Below are 16,400 nucleotides of genomic sequence, written 5' to 3'. Positions count from 1 at the left end.
AATTCTATTATCACCCTGAGAAATGCATCATTTCCCAGATGTATCATTTGATATTTTTTCTGCTACTACAAACATTTGTCTCACAATTTTAAGCCATCTGGAAGAGTAATATAATACACATTTTTATGACAGACCACCAAAAGTGATGATGGCTTAATAAGGTGCCCCAAAGTCACATAGTGGAGGAGCAGAGGTGCTGAGGGCTGGCTCCACTATCTATTAGCTATGTGACCATCCTGACTTCACTTCCTTCATCTGCAGAAAAAGAGATACAGGGATGTTTGGGGGGAATCAGTATGTAAAGCCCTATTACAGTGTCTAGCATAGACTAGGCACTCAATGAATGGGCATCATTATTGTAATCAGGCCACTCTTAGTTATGCAATGTCCGAACCCAAAAGAAGGCACCGTTAATGGAGAAATTCAGGTGATTTTTGGTCAGCTGGGGAGATAGTCAGAGGCATGGTGATTTGTCTAGTGTTTCCTAAATCAATGCTGTTAAAATTTCTATACCTAAGAACAGCTCTTAGGTATAGAAGATGTAGAATGGAGAACGACAAAGAGAGAATATTCTGGCATACTGGGAATACTGATACGTTAACTCATAGGCTCACTTTATAGGGTTTCACAGCGCTTGGAATAGAATTCTAAATCTAACTAATGGACTTTAAGTCCTCCTAGAATTTAACAAAAATGTTATCAGAATGAAATCTGAATTCATTTGCCTAAGTGATCTAACCTTATACTGGATTGCTATACAGACTTAAGTAATAATTGGCAATGGTTAAGGATTCATGAGAAATAGCTTGCTGGTAAATATATTTCTCAAATCTCATTGGAATGTCATTCCAGTTCTCTTCACAAAGATTTGAATTATTGATTTCTACCTTATCTGGAAATTTTAAGAAAGATATCTATAGTATTCACTTAATTTGTTTGACTAAACTATTGGTTATTGTTTTGTTTTACACTCCATATGTAGATTGTCTCTTAACCTCTTTGTTTAATGGGGACAAAATTGATAAAATAGACTACTGAACTTGAAGATGTCTACAGTTTCAAGGGTGCTAGACCAAGTTGGGCCTATGTACAATGACATACTAAACAAAATGGATGATGTGCTATGTAAGAATATATGTAGCCCTTTTAAAAATAAATATGTATCAAACATGAAATATATGAAATTTCATATGAAATATATAAAGTTTCAGTCTTTTATACATTTTATATATTTCATATGAAATTTCATTTCATATATTTCATTTGAAATTTTAAATACTTTATAGGAGCAGAATGCCTGGAACATAGTATATATTCAGTATGTATTTGTTAAATGAATAAATGAATGGACTCAAATTGAATTAAGTGGAATTATTTGGTTTTGGTAGGGAAAGGCCATGAAATATCCTGAAGAATATGAATCTCTGAGCCTCTTAGAAGAAAATCAGAGACTTTAAAGGAGTTGAGTGACTATATACCTAGGCCAAATGCCTCATTTTATGCCAGGCAGACTGAGTAACTTATATAAATCAGTGATGGAACTTATATAAATCAGTGATGCAACTGTATGGAGGACAAAATAAAGTATACATGAAAACATTCTTATATATTGTATCTCCAAGTAAATCAGTAAATAATAATCCTAATTTATGGAATGATATTAAAAAAAAGTGCTATCTCAATGATAAGACTTGGTTTCTTCTCAAGTTATTTGTCTTACAGTTATAAATTTCTTTCAGACCAACTCCTAAGGACTGTCCAGATAATTTTGTTATAAGAAAAAACTATTGTATTGTGTCTTGTTTTTTTTTTTAAATAACAACAACATAGTCACAGTTAAGACGTTTGGAAATGTCTGTCTTTCAAAATTTTATATTGTAATGGGATTTGACATATATATTGTACATGGTGTTAGTGCAAATTTGCAGGGATATGAAGAATGGAAAGTAAGTTTTATACAATTGACAAGATCTGAAGTACAAAAGCCACATGACTCCAATTACTGTCAAACCGTATTTAGTTGATCATGGAAAGAAGGGAGTACAAAACAAAAGGGCACCATGCTTCTGTGATTGAAACACACCACTATAGGAATCTGGGTTCCTAGTCTGTGTGTGTGTGTGTGTGTGTGTGTGTGTGTGTGTGTGTGTGTGACTAGTCTTAATTCATTGGATACCTGAGTCCTTCTTTGTTTGAGGTGTTTGGCTTCCTTAACTTCATGCAAAGTTACTTGCCTAGAGAGTGTAAGAAAGAGATCACAGTAAAACTGGCTATGTATCAGCTCAAATAACTACCGTGTTTCCCCGAAAATAAGACCTACCCGGAAAATCAGCTCTAATGAGTCTTTTGGAGCAAAAATTAATATAAGACCCAGTCTTATACTATATTATATTATATAAGACCCGGTATTATATTTTATATTATATTATATTATATTATATTATATTATATTATATTATATTATATTATATTATATTATACCCAGTCTTATAATAAAATAAAACCGGATCTTACATTAATTTTTGCTCCAAAAGGCGCATTAGAGCTGATTCTCTGGCTAGGTCTTATTTTCAAGGAAACACAGTATGTATCAGCTCAAATAACTAGTCAGGTTTTTAAAACCCCAAAGGAAATTTAGCCTCAGCCAAACTTTCGAGTTCCTTTGAACACTCTCTGGGCTGGTACTTCTCAGAGGGGTTCTTCCCATCAGTAGCACTCATGAGGTCTGGTGTTACCAGTTCCCTTTCCATCTGAGCTTTGAAAATCGCTGATAAATGAGCTAGACTAGAACATATGTTGACGATCCGTACAATTTGTATGGCATCCCAGACTAAAATTGCATTGTCTTAAAACAAGAGATGCACAATTTACTCTATTTTGGGTGGTGAATAAAAGAAGGTTGGGGAAGTTAAACAAAACTTCAGGTGCGTTAAAAGCATTACACGAGTCTTGCCAGCATGATACCAGTGAGTGAGCTACAGGTGGAAACTGTTCTAACTACAGGTGGAAAATAGTAAATTACTATTTCTGTACTTTTTTTTCCTAGTGTCCTCAAAAACAGTTTTGGCAGAGATATCACTAGGCTGCCACCCTTGCTTTACCGAGAGAGACAGAGACAGAGACAGAGACAGAGAGAGAGAGAGAGAGAGAGAGAGAGAGAGAGAGAGAGAGGAATAAGAATTTAGAAGAGAAAATTGATTTCAGGATCTGAACTCATAGAGTCAGGCCTGGCTGAGCAAATGTTAGTTATTCAATGAAATAATTTCTTTAAGTTGGAATGAAATTGATTTGATAGCTCTGAGTTAATACATTTGGGTGTCTTTTATAAAGGATCTTTTGAAATGTCTATTTGTGGTAGAGACATGAAGTTCACAATAATATTTGAAAAAATTAGGCATATTAAAAGAGAAATTTCATCAGAATATTCCTAGTCTATTTCAAAATTCTTGTGCCATCTTCCATTACAGGGGAACACTGAATGAATAAAATATTTCTTAAGTGTGGCTGGTATACGCAACTTGAGTGCTAAGTTAGGACTTTTTGCCAAAACATCCATTTACTTTCTTAGCCTGGGGGAACTCAACTAGCAAATGGATGTCACTTTTAAAATAAGCATGCAAGTCTCTTTTTGGTGTATGCTAAAATGAAAGAGTTTAAAAGAAAAAAAAAATAACTTCTATTCACACAAAACTCTTTCTACTTAATATCCCAGAGTTAAGTGTTACTTATAACATTAGGGAGATGAGGAGGGTGGAGAAATATCTCTGGCATTCAGCTTTAGGTTAGATAAACCACATTAACTCTAGACTTTTACTATAGTGCATTTTTTTCTTCCCTGGATTTTCAATCCTTTCAACATTCCCTTTGACCAGTGACTTGTGCTAGGGTTTTCCCTCGGTATATACAGGAACTAAGAAGACTACACAATGTAGAAGTATTCTGTGTTTCTTCTATATGTCCTTTGCTTGTACCTGCTTAGCCATTCTATTATCATGGGAGACTATTTCTCCAACCTCAAAGAATGTGTTTTATTTATTAATTCTTTTTCAAATTCTGCTCACTCAGTGAATGATTCAGAAGGAAAATGCTCAGATTCAGGTGAAGAGAGTCATGCCAAATACTTGCCAGACCACAAAAACTTCAGCTGCCTGGACTAAAAGCTGATTTCAGTTGCTTAAGAATTTGGGGGTGAAAACGCTGTTTGTAGTGAACTTGTAGAAATTCTGCAAATGTCACAAGGACAGGGATCGTGTCTGTCACTTATTCAGTTGAAGAACCATTTAACAGTCTGCTTTAATGAATTGTTTTATCTCTTTATCATCATTGGTTAGACTGTTAGACCCTCCAATAATTTACAGTCTCAAGGGTTACAGTTTCTTTCCCTGGAGACCCTGAAATTCTGCCCTGATAATTCTGTTTACGGAAGATGGTTTATTCTGTTCTGCTTGTGCTTTGGTCTTCATGCCCTAACCCAGTGGTTCTCAAGTGTGAGTATGCTTCCGAATCACTGGCAGGCTTGTTAAACTATGGATTACTGAGCTCCCCACCAATAGTTTCTGATTCAGTCGGTCAGGGGTAGGGCCTGACAATTTGTGTTTCTAAATAGTTCGCAGTTGTGGCAAATGCTGCTGGTCTGAGGACCACACTTTGAGAACCACAGCTCTAACCAGCCACCAATACCCACTCGTTCCAGAACATTCCACTTTTGTTCACAGATAATATGTTTCTATTCTCTTTTTCCTATTTTTGAGATCATTTCCCTTCCACTCATTTTAAAATATGATGCTAAATGTGCTAAACACGTGTAAGTCTTACCATGTAACTTAACAGCTTTCAAAATAGGTAGCTTTCCTCTCATATTAGTCATATGGGGGTTATAGTGATGTACCTAGTTACCTACTAGTTGGTGGTTTGGCATCTCCAACTATCACAGCCATGCTTCTAAATTATGCAAGCTCAAACAGACAAGGACAAATCAAGGGTCATAGTAGAATTCTGTGCTGGGATCAAGCTTATTTCTGTTCCATGATGGAGTTCTTCACCCCAGCAGTATCATTTGCTCATCACCCCTGCCTCCAGCTATCAGTAGAGGTGTTCCCTGAATACTTGTTTTGGGAAACAGGAGGGTTCATAGTTCCATACAGTGATTCATTTATTGTTCCCAAAGTAGTTTCAACTCAGTCATGCCTAGGTTGTTTGAGAGATCTCAAAGTAGATCATGAAGTTGGTCATCACCAACAGGCAAGAGGTGTAAATATAACCCATGCTAAGTGTGGTATAAATGCCAAGGAAGCAGTTTATCTTGTTCAGTTCCACTAAGGGCAAGTGACACAGCAGCTGCAGACCTGTCCATAGTGGCCTGAGGCATACATGCCGGCACTTTGAGGTTCTTGGCTCTATCTCCACTAGTGGGAAAACCTTGCATGTGATCAGAGCAGCAATCATAATGGGACTTGACAAAGTAATTGAGAGAGGCAGCTGCGTTTGCAATGCTGAGGACTAATTCAATGGATTTTCTTCCCTGTCTTCAGCAGCATTCAGCAGCTTCTTTGGTGACCAGCTACGTCATTTGGCAGCAGGCTCAAGTGCTCACAACTGCACAGAGCAAGGAGCATTCTGAACAGTGATGTTCCAGTTTAAAAGGACAGAGCTGCAAACAAAGGTAGGGTTTTATTTTGGGTAAGATCCTTTCAGCTGCACAAAATCTCATGCCCGACCACATGCCATTCACCACTCCACACTTACAGCACTGGGCATATGTCTTCACTCTCTTATTCTTCAGTCCTGAATGGGGGGTGGATAGCTGCTGTCAGCATCCCGTCCTGAGTTTCCTTTGTCTTTAACTCTCTCCATGTCCCATTTTCCTCTTTGCTTCTCTTCTGTACCACTTTAAGCTCCTATCCCCTCCTTCTTTGGGGGCCTGTGTTTTATTAAGATGATTATTTTTTTTGATAGTGGTTTGGTTCCTGGAGTGTAATATTCGGTGTTTTCTTTTGATGGGAGAAAAGTCAGTTTTTCAGCCTTTACTTGGAGTACAGAGTAAGACCAGCTCTGCCTTCCCACAGGTTTATAGTAAAAGTAACTGCCTACAAAATATTGTGATACTGCTTCATTGCACTTGTCACAGTTAGGAGTTGTGTACATTTGAGTAATTATTTGTTTGATATCTGTCTTCCTCACTGAACATAGGCCACTGTTTTCTCCACTATTGGGTCTCTAATGTCTATCAGAGTGTCTGGTACACAGCAGCTATATAATAATATTTGTTATGGAGAAGGAAAGAATGTACATCTCAAGTGTACCAGTTGAGTCATGGAAAAACCTTGGCTGATCTTAACTACACTTTGGAAACGGTGCTCTGCTTTAGAAAGGATTGTGCAAAAAGACCTAAATTTTATGAATGAGTTTGGTTTTTTGTTATTGTTATTTGTTTGTTATTTTAGTTTATTTTGAGACATTCAAGTGATGGTATTTGTTGGGTGGAAATAGACGATATATCACTCAATAAGAAGAAATATTAACTATGATGAATTATACAAACTTTCTATTCGAGTAACTTGTTACTGGAATATATTTACTGCTAGAGCTTTATGTTATGTTTATTAAAACTTTGGAAATACGGTCTATACTAGTTTTGCTAGGGCTGCCTTAAAAAAGTACCACAAACTAGGAGACTTAAACACCAGATATGTATTGTCTCTCAGGTCTGGAGCCTAGAAGTCCAAGATCAAGGTGTCCTTGATCAAGAAGTCCAAGATCAGGGTTGGTTCCTTCAGGGAGAAATCTCTTCCATGCCTTTCTTCTAGCTTCTGGTGGTTCCTGGAAATCTTTGGCCTTCAGTGGCTTGCAGAAACATCACCCTGATCTCTGCCTTCATGTTCACATGGCATTTTCCCTGTGTATCTGTGTCTTCTTATGAGGACACCAGTCATATTGGATTGGGACCACCCTACTCTAGTATGACTTTATCTGAACTAATTACATCTGCAACAACTCTGTTTCCAAATAAGGTCACTTTCTGTGGTAGTGGGGGTTAGGACTTCAACATAGGAAGTTTTTTGAGTGGACACAATATACCAATAACACGATCCAGTAAGATACAGCTGTTGAACAAAAGATGTATCTGCTCAGCCAGAATCTCCATCCGTAAATACCTCCCCATGTTCCCTGCCAACTCCTTTCAGTGGCAGAGTTTCAATCTTTTTCTGATGTGGGTTTAGGATGATCCTGGCTTGGCAATTAACTTTGATTTAACTAGTGAACCTTTTTCAGAGAACCAGCCAGCAGGTGGGTTGCCAGCTGGCACATCTCTCTGTGCCATCTCCCGTGACAGGGACACTCCATGAGACAGTATGAGAAAACTTCTAATGTCTACAGAGAGTGTAAAAATTATCCTTCTCATTGGCACATGCAAAGCAGTCCCCTCTGCTCCCCTAGTGTGTGAAGAGGGCAAGTGAGATTTTTAGGGTAATGTCTAGCTAGTATTTGCTACTCAAAACTCTGACATCAGCAGACAGAAGAGTTCCTATGAAAAGAAGAAACTAGGGTGATGAAATACACTGGAAGCATCTGACACAAATATTTTACTTCACCATAGAAAAGGGGAAAGTAATGTTTGACTTCTGGCTGAATGTCCATGAGAAAGACCAATATTTAATCTTGTCTCTGGCATGTTATCAAGAGAACATGTTACATCACTTGCCTGTAGCTTCCAGGTGCTTAAAAAAGTAACTGGCTGAGATACAAGGGCTTCCCAAATTATAAAATTCAGAGCAAGTTGGTTGTCCCTGTTGATGCAGACTGTGCTGTAAAGTGCATCCATCAGCGATGCAGTCATTGCCACTGTTTTGGGATCAATGAAGAGAGGGAGGCAGCTGAGCCATCACAGCCAGGGCAAATGGTTTGACCCATGGTGAGTTAGCAGCAGAGGGTGAACTCAAATGGGGATCTCTTGCCGAATGGGCCAGAGTGTTCTTTAGCAAAAAATATCATTTGGTGAATGAGTGAGGAAAGAAAGTCAGTGATAAAACCAAGTAATTTAGGAAGCAAAAAATGCAAGTGGTGAGAATAGGTGACAAGCCTGAGAAAGTATTACAAAATGTGGCTGGCTTCTGGTCCTGACCACGCATGCAATCCCAACAAGTTACCCCCACACAGTGGGTCTTATTCTTTCTCACCTGGAAGTAAGGGTAATGGGATAACTCATTTCTAAGGAGGTTTTAGGATAAAACTTCCATAATATTATGATTTCAAGCCAATTTATTAGAGTCTCAATTCCATATATCTTTAGTTAGCCTCGATCTGTCTTGATAGTCTTAATGTTTTATATATTTAAACTTCCATCTAATTGGTTCTCATATTTTTATAAATAATAATTAAATTTTTTCCTTACTTCTATGTTTTTAGGGTGTCATTGACACAAAATATATCCCAAAACTATTTTATACAAAGCAAGTGGCCAAAATTAGAAATATATACACCGGGGGTGCCAAAAACCTGTATACAAGTAGACACTTTGGTCAGCGTTGCTCAAGCAATAGTTTGCCATAATCAGAAGTGTCTGGATTCTGATGGTAACCACTTTGAGTACCTCTTGTAACTGCAGAAGTTAAATGGGACTTGTATTCATCTTTTGTTATTGGTATACATTATTACAATTTTAATAGTTTTTTTCCTTTCTTAAAATGTGTATACAGTTTCTTGGCACACTCTGTATATATTTTGCCATGTTTCTGAAGCTAAGTACCTTAAAAAGATTAGCTTCGATGACATAAAATAAAATTGAATCCCCTCTCCCCACACAATAACAACAACAACAAAAAAAAAAATCAGTGCGTTCTAAAGCAAGCCCCTTGGTGTATATACGAGTACATAAGATCCTGCCTCCAGTTTTTCAAACTATAATTGTGAGGATCACTAGACATAAATAAATAAGTATATAAGGAGAGAAGAAGTGCCTATGGAAGATGAGCTTCAAGACATATACTGTGAATTTAAATCCACAGTATACGGATTAGATGGTATTTGGAAGTATAGTAAGAGTCTTCCCAGTGAATGTCTAGTTGAGTCAGGCCATTTTGAATTAGCAATCAATGTAGCGGGAATTTAGCTCAGGCAAGAACTTAACCTCCACACAGAAGATCCTCATAAAAGTGCTAGTTGGGGCAGCCGGATAGCTCAGTTGGTTAGAGCGCGAGCTCTCAACAACAGGGTTGCCGGTTCAATTCCCACATGGGATGATGGGCTGTGGCCCCTGCACCTAAAGATTGAAAATGGCGACTGGACTTGGAGCTGAGCTGCGCCCTCCACAACTAGATTGAAGGGCAACAACTTGGAGCTGATGGGCCCTTGAGAAACACACTGGTTCCCAATATTCCCCAATTAAAAAAAAGAATTAAAAAAAAGTGCTAGTGAGCAGCAACCATAAATGCTCTGGTGTTAACACAACTCTGTGATGCTGTGTTACTCAGTCATGTTGGATGGTGGGAGGCCATGTTGGATAGTGGTCAAGAGGATAGGCTTCCTGTAGTCCAGTCGTTGTTTTAAAATTTTAAAATACTATTTCCACTTCTCACAACTGTGTGACCCTGGACTAGTTATATCATTTTCTGAAGTCTCAGTTTCCTCCCTGTAACTTAACGATGGATCTCAGTACCTATTTCAGTTTTCTTTTGTGCATGAGGATTACACGAGATAATAAATGTGAAGTGTTCAATTAGAGTGGCACATAGTAAATGTGTAATAAGTATTAGGTAATAATTAATATTATACTTGTTCTGATGTCCTCCATCTTGGAGAAACTGAGTCCATCCCAGGAATAGATTCAGAACCCAATGACTTTCTTTCAATGGAGAACAACATTTCAAGTATCCCAGAACCTACCATCACCTGATAGATCCAGATCTGAAGAGAAAAAAACATCCCTGAGGTCACGCATGGGTACGGTGGTTCTGCTGTTTTAGGAGCGCCCAGTCCATTACAAGTCTAAACAATGTGGTCCTCGCTCTGAGCAGAAAACAGTGAGCAAGGAAACATCCGTTTTGTAAGAAGACAATTCAGACTTGGTTTTCAGGGCCTTTCATAGTCCCAAACTTATCAGCTATGGCAGTAGCAGCAGTAAGAATTACTGACTTTGGCACCCAGAGATTGTGAGAAAATAAAAATGGAAAAGAAAAGGTAGTTTGCAACCTCAAGGTGAGTAAATAGAAATGGGGTAGGAAAAGAAGCCTAGAAAGACATGAAACAATCTGAATGAATCTACACATACACCCCTAGATATATGGAAATGCAGAAATGACTTTCAGAGGCTGCCCCACTCAAGTAAATGCCTGGCCCCTCCTTGAGCACATCTAATAGTGGGGTATTTCATTCTTCTTAAACATCCCACCCACTCTCAGTAGGGACTAGCTCTATGTAACTTTGTAGAGACAGTAGTGAGGAGAAAAAACAAATCATTCTAATCGTGGTTTGGATCTGGCTCCATTGTTTAATACTTCTGAACTTTGGATGGAAAATAGGACATGCATGCATGGACATCATAACAGTATCTTCTTCAAGGGGTTGTTGCTGGTATGCAATAAAATAATACATATAACTCATACAGCACAATGCTGGACACATGACTAACACTAATGGAACCAACTGAGTGTTCAATTACTGTTGTTATGATTATTCAGCAGGACTGTCTGGCTCCAACATTCTCATCTTGAACGATTGACTTCATCTCTCTGTACTTTTATTGCCTCCTCTGTAAATGGGGATTCCAGGAGCATCTATGTCATGGAAATGTTGAAAGAATTAGATGAATTGATACAGATAAAGCTCTTAGAATGTACCCGACACATAATAGGGGCTCATTCAATGTTACTCCTTATTGATGGAGATCTTCTGACCAGTTGCTACTTCTGTTTTCACGCTGTTTGCACAATGAGTGTTTCTCTCAAGCAGAACTTGTGTGACCTTTCTAGCTCGCTCTCTCCACGAGAACTCTTCCAAAGTAGGATCAAATTGAAGCAATAGGTTTAAACTTCCACATTGCTCATGTGCCTCCCAAGAGGATGAGAATAAATCCACTTCCAGGGAGGAGACCTGAGGAAGAGGAAGACAGTAGTTTCAGTGCGATATAGAAGGAACATGAAGTATTCTGAGAAAGGTAGGCCCAAGGTGGGGATGACAACATGGTTTGTTTGGGAGCCTGGCACTGTGGCAGATACATGAATGGCTCTGATTATGGGGAACTTGCTCTACCAGATGCTGCCTTTCATAAGTGTGAATTCCACTTAGGTAACACTTGGTACATACCCTTCTGTATCCAAAGCTTGCTCTTTACAAGTTTTTGGCAAAACGTGGTATTCACTGGTAACACCCAACGTATTCTATATTTATTCTGAGTGCACAGGACTAATGAGATAATCATAGCCTGGGGCTTAAGTGGTTGAAATCTCTAAATCTCCTGACCTATTCATAATCTTTCTTTCCAATATTATGTAAATCTCATTAAGATACATTTTTTTTATTATTATTCATGTTATGGAAAAAATTGCTTTTTTTGTCATTGAAAGAAAAGTTGGCAAGAGACCACGTGTTTTGTTTGAGCTACTTGGTTTTATTTTCATGATCAAATAAAGGAATGTGTCCCCAAGTGTAGGCAATTCTTTTAGCAGCAGTTCTGCTCAGCCTTTTGCTTTTCGAGCAAGGGAGCCTCTGTGAGGGCCTGAGGGCACTGGTGTGAAGTTGAAACACTGCAGAGTGAGGACTTGGCCTGTCTTGACTCTTATTTGGGAATGGTTCCTAGAAAGACATGGGCCCATGCACCACAATAGGACAGGAACCCCGTAGAGAACAAATTAATTCTGATGAGGCTCTACCTAGAATCCTCTGGCCCTTTGCCTAACACATCTGTCTGGGCACCAATCACGTAAGATTATATGTTTGTATACTAAAAATTGCAGGGGATTGGAGATTATAGAAATGTTTTTACAGAAGTGACTTAATCGAATGAGTTTTCCTAGGCAGAGATGACATCAGCATTAATGGAACTTTCATGACATTCCCCATTTATTTAATCAGTTGTTTGATTCATGACATATGGTACAACTTCATAGCATATGAAGTGGTTCTGTAATTCTCTTTGAAGTTTCTAAATTATTTTGAGGGGGGAGGTTGCTGCCTAATACTAAATAAAATTTCTTGAAACCGTGGTCTCTGCTATGGGATGAGGCAAGGAAAATATTTAACCATTTTGTGTGTGTGTGTGTGTGTGTGTGTGTGTGCGTGTGTGTGTGTGTGTGTGTGTATGTGTATATGTAACGCCATACTCCTTCCCACGTATCTTTCATTTAAGGTAGCATAGTCAAAACAGCCCTTTTAGAGAAACAGAAAACCAGGGTTCTCTTCCTGTCACTGCCACCAACCAGTATGCTATGGCGAATGGGCCACTTAACTTCTTTGGGCCTCAGAAGGGAAGGGTATAGACCACATGACCCCTGGATTATGCTTTAGCAGTCTGTGAAGTGCAGCAAACCATTGGCTTTAGCCTTCAGGGGACTACTAGGACTGTGGCCTCTTGGGCCAAGCAGTCAAGGGGGTAGAGAAGCAAGGAAATGGGAAGGGGGACTTTTTAATGGGGTACAGGAGGGAACCTGGGGTATGGAGGCAGGGTCTGTCCTTTGCTCTCTAAATGTCCTCACCTCCCTATCCTGAGCAGTAGGGCTAAGACTAGGGGAGCCAGCATTGTTTCTCCTGCCTTTACCCCATGTCAGCTCCTCCAGGAAAGAGGGTGCAAGTCCTCCATAATTCCCTATATGATTCATTCTTAAAGGGCATCACTCTTAGCGTTTTTATGCTAGAGGATCAAACACATTTGGACTGAGTCTGAGTCTATGTTTTTTTATTCATGTCATGTCTTAATATGTTAGACATGCAGATAAAAATTTTAGTTTCTCAAACTTCCAAACTCTGTGTTTCCAAAAGCATGAAGTCCTGCAAGCTACATAGCTGAATAATGACTTAAAATTTCACTTTTCATTTGACTATTTGTATTTATAGATATAACCTTTTTAGATCCAGCCTTTACTTAGTGACACATTAGTGGCGCATAACAAGTCTTAAGTAACTTAAAAAAATTTTTCCCTAGAACACTTTATCTTTAAGTATCTTAATGAGATTTAGACTTCCAACCTTAATGTACTATAACTACTAAATGAAGTGTGCTGGTCTCCATCAGATGTAGGCAGAAGGCATCTTTATTTTCTACTCCCCTAATCTTCTTATATCCCTTTTAAATCGATTGTCTCTCTAGGCAGCCCTTTTGGGTAAAGGACCTTAAACAGCTCTCGCACAGCTGTTTCCCATGGGCTATGGACCCCGTGTAGTACTGGGGAAACATTTACGCGTTCTCTTCTCTGCTATCAGTGCAAGAACAGTTTGTTCTCCATACAGCCCTCAAAGTATACACTACAGGAAGCTGCAGCTAGCTTCTTGCCTAGAGAGTTTTTTTTTAAGCATGGGTCTCACATTGTACCCTGTACCCTTACAAACTCTAAAAGAGATACAGGCCAAGCTCCCCAAGTGGTTGTCTTGAAATGTCTTTCATTTTACATGAAATAAACAGGGAGTCCCCACTGTCCCAACTTCCCCATTGGCAGGGTAGGGGCATGTGGAGAGGGAGATTCACTGAACTCCAACAAATCCCTCCAAAAAAGTCCTCTCTCCTTGCCTCTTTAACCACGATCCTTTTATCCTCTTGAGAACGTTGGGCTAAAACTGCAAAGCTAGTTTTGTCTATTTCCTTTGCAGGTGCTATATAGATATTCTGACACCTCAATTTGTGCCATTATATTATATTATATTATATTATATTAATTATATTATATTATATTATTATATTATATTATGCTATATTATATTATAATTTCTATTCTATTCTATTCTATTCTATTCTATTCTATTCTATTCTATTCTATCCTATCCTATCCTATCCTATCCTATCCTATCCTATCCTATCCCATCCTATCCCATCCCTGCAGGCTCCTGAAAGGTAGAGGCTTTGTTAAGCACATTTATATTCCTTACAATACCTAGCTCAGTGCCCCGTGTAGTAGGTACTCAATATATGTCCGATGAACAAATGAGTGAATGAGGGTAAGCCTTAACCCTGCTTGCCTGGCTTTTTGAAGAATGAGCAGCTTCTGTTAAACAGCATACACTTTCAAGTTAGTCTCCTGCATTCTACTTCTCATGTAAGTACTGTTATTAAACTTCTAAATCCTTAACAGAAGGCTGTTTTTTGGCAGTGAATGAACTCCTTTTGTCTTCTGTCCCGTGAATATCCTAACCACTTTGTCACTTTGATCTAGGGGGCATTTCATCCTCAGAAATGCAAAGGAGTTGGCAACTGCACAAAATGGGTCCTATTTCCTACTGCCATAAAATCCACTGCTCTTGAGCCTTTGCCCGCCCCCTTTCATGATAATGTGGAAGCCACTAAATTGCAGTTACTGGCTGTGGCCACGACCGTCAAAAAATTGTGAATGCCATGTGGATTTGAGGCTTGCTCTACTAAAGAGTCCACAATGGCTTTACTGTAACTGGGTTAACTAGAGCTTGGCAAACAGCGATCCAAGAAGGGTGATACCACCCCCTCCCCCCTTCCAGGATGTTGGCCTGATCTTCTTGTATTTGTGCAACTGGCCCATCCAGAGACCCACAAAAACTGGGAGGAGGGCCCTGGTGAAGGCTAATCTCTCTGGGTCAGGTTGTCCTTTCTCAGCTCTCTTTTCACACAGCCCCTCTTCCAGCGATGCGAAGTAGGTTAGAGGATAGCTTTTTTTCTTTTGCTATTTGAAATACAGCATTTAGGGTCATGCTCTGAATAATTTGTGCTTGTTAGAAATGACTGTCTTCCTCTTGAAGCAATAACAAAGAACTACATTTAAATTAAATTCAGCCAAGCAAGAGCCTCACCACAAAATCAATGGAGCCAGGCATTCTTCTGAGTTATTTTGATTTTTTTTCCCTCTGTAATATTCTAGGATATAAATCAGCAAAGAGATCCCAGAATCTAAAAACTGCTGGGCCATAGTTCATAATGTTTTTAAAATATTTGTTAATATTTGGGATGAGTATGAAAAGTTAAGATAAAATATTAGATGCAATCATCTTTGCTATCACTCAGTTTTATGTTTGGCAAATTTTTTTCCCCTCTATTTCCTAGTATAAAATTTCAAGTATAGATGCTTTGAAAGATAGCTTCCTTTAGTTATTAAATCTGTGAGACCTCAAGATACCAAAGCCATGTCAAATACAGTTTTAAAAGTTTGGCTATGCTACATAAATGTGTTCTTATACACATACCAAATGTCGCATCAGTAGTGAGCGACGAGCCATATGGTGGCCTCATGTGCTGGGTAGAAGACTTGTTATGTCAAAACACAGAAACATACCTGTTTTCCTGTTAAAGACTTTAGTTTTGAAGGGGCAGCTTACATTCACAGCAAAATTGACAGAGTTCTCATATACCCCGGCCCCCACGTGTCCCAGACTCCTTAATCGTTAACATCTCCCACCAGAGAAACATATCTATTTGCAAAATATTCTCTATTCACAGTGTCTATATTAAACGCTACTTCAGTACTCAAAGAATTCAATATGTATTCGAATGCATCACAGCAGTCACACTTTCTAGTTTTTCAAGATCGAAAAACTAGACATATAAATATCTGGAGCTTCCAAACTTGTAAAGTCAAAAAAGTTCCATCAGTTATTTTGATAATTTGCCTTGCGGTTGCTCTGTTCCAATTAGGGACTAATCCTGTCTAATAAACCTGATGAGCAGGTTAATTATTAACACTCACTGAAAAATTAAAGTCCTCATATACGTCACCTTGTCAGTATGACAGACAATATCATTGTTATGTCGTTGTAGGAACATGCATTTCTTTGCTATGTTTCTGCTTTCAAAACAAAGAGGAGATCCTTAGTTTTAGTCAGTACAGCTACTCTGAGCAGTCATTCTACCTGGTTTTTCCACCGGGTATCTTTTCTATGCTTGCTGTTCTCATTGCAGAATTCCTTCTGTGTGGCTTTTGCCCTGGTGTCCCTTAAACCCAATACATGTCCACTCCTTCCATATTCACTTTATAGCCACAAAGGAAATACGTCTTCTTTTCTATCAGGTCACTCCTCTTCTCCGTACTTCTTTGTTTTTGCCCCCTCATGTCCTCTCCCAGCACAGGCCTCCTCTAGTGACTTTGACCTTGAGAAGCCTTGCTCTAAATTAAGGGTGATGTCTCTAGGAATGTATACATTATTTCTTCAAGCTCTGAAGTGTGTGTGAGAGAAGACCCCTTTTCATGACGGAAGAAGATACATTTTGATTTCCTCTTAGTTCAAGCATCAAA

At 38.7% G+C, this 16,400-nt stretch overlaps 1 long non-coding RNA gene across 1 annotated transcript in view; it reads left to right on the top strand.

Moving 5' to 3' along the window:
* Positions 1-16,400, top strand: part of LOC148758706 (uncharacterized) — a 135,326-nt gene that overhangs the window by 50,754 nt on the left and 68,172 nt on the right. Inside the window, exon 2 of the long non-coding RNA XR_016020573.1 lies at positions 5,535-5,662. This is a non-coding gene — a long non-coding RNA (uncharacterized LOC148758706). The remainder of the gene's footprint in view (positions 1-5,534; positions 5,663-16,400) is intronic.

Source organism: Rhinolophus sinicus, chromosome 3 (genome assembly GCF_057876585.1).
Source record: "Rhinolophus sinicus isolate RSI-liver-muscle chromosome 3, RSI-T2T, whole genome shotgun sequence".
Lineage (NCBI taxonomy): Eukaryota > Metazoa > Chordata > Mammalia > Chiroptera > Rhinolophidae > Rhinolophus > Rhinolophus sinicus.
The sequence above is the reverse complement of the archived record's forward strand: the minus strand, read 5'-3'. Positions and strand labels throughout refer to the sequence as shown.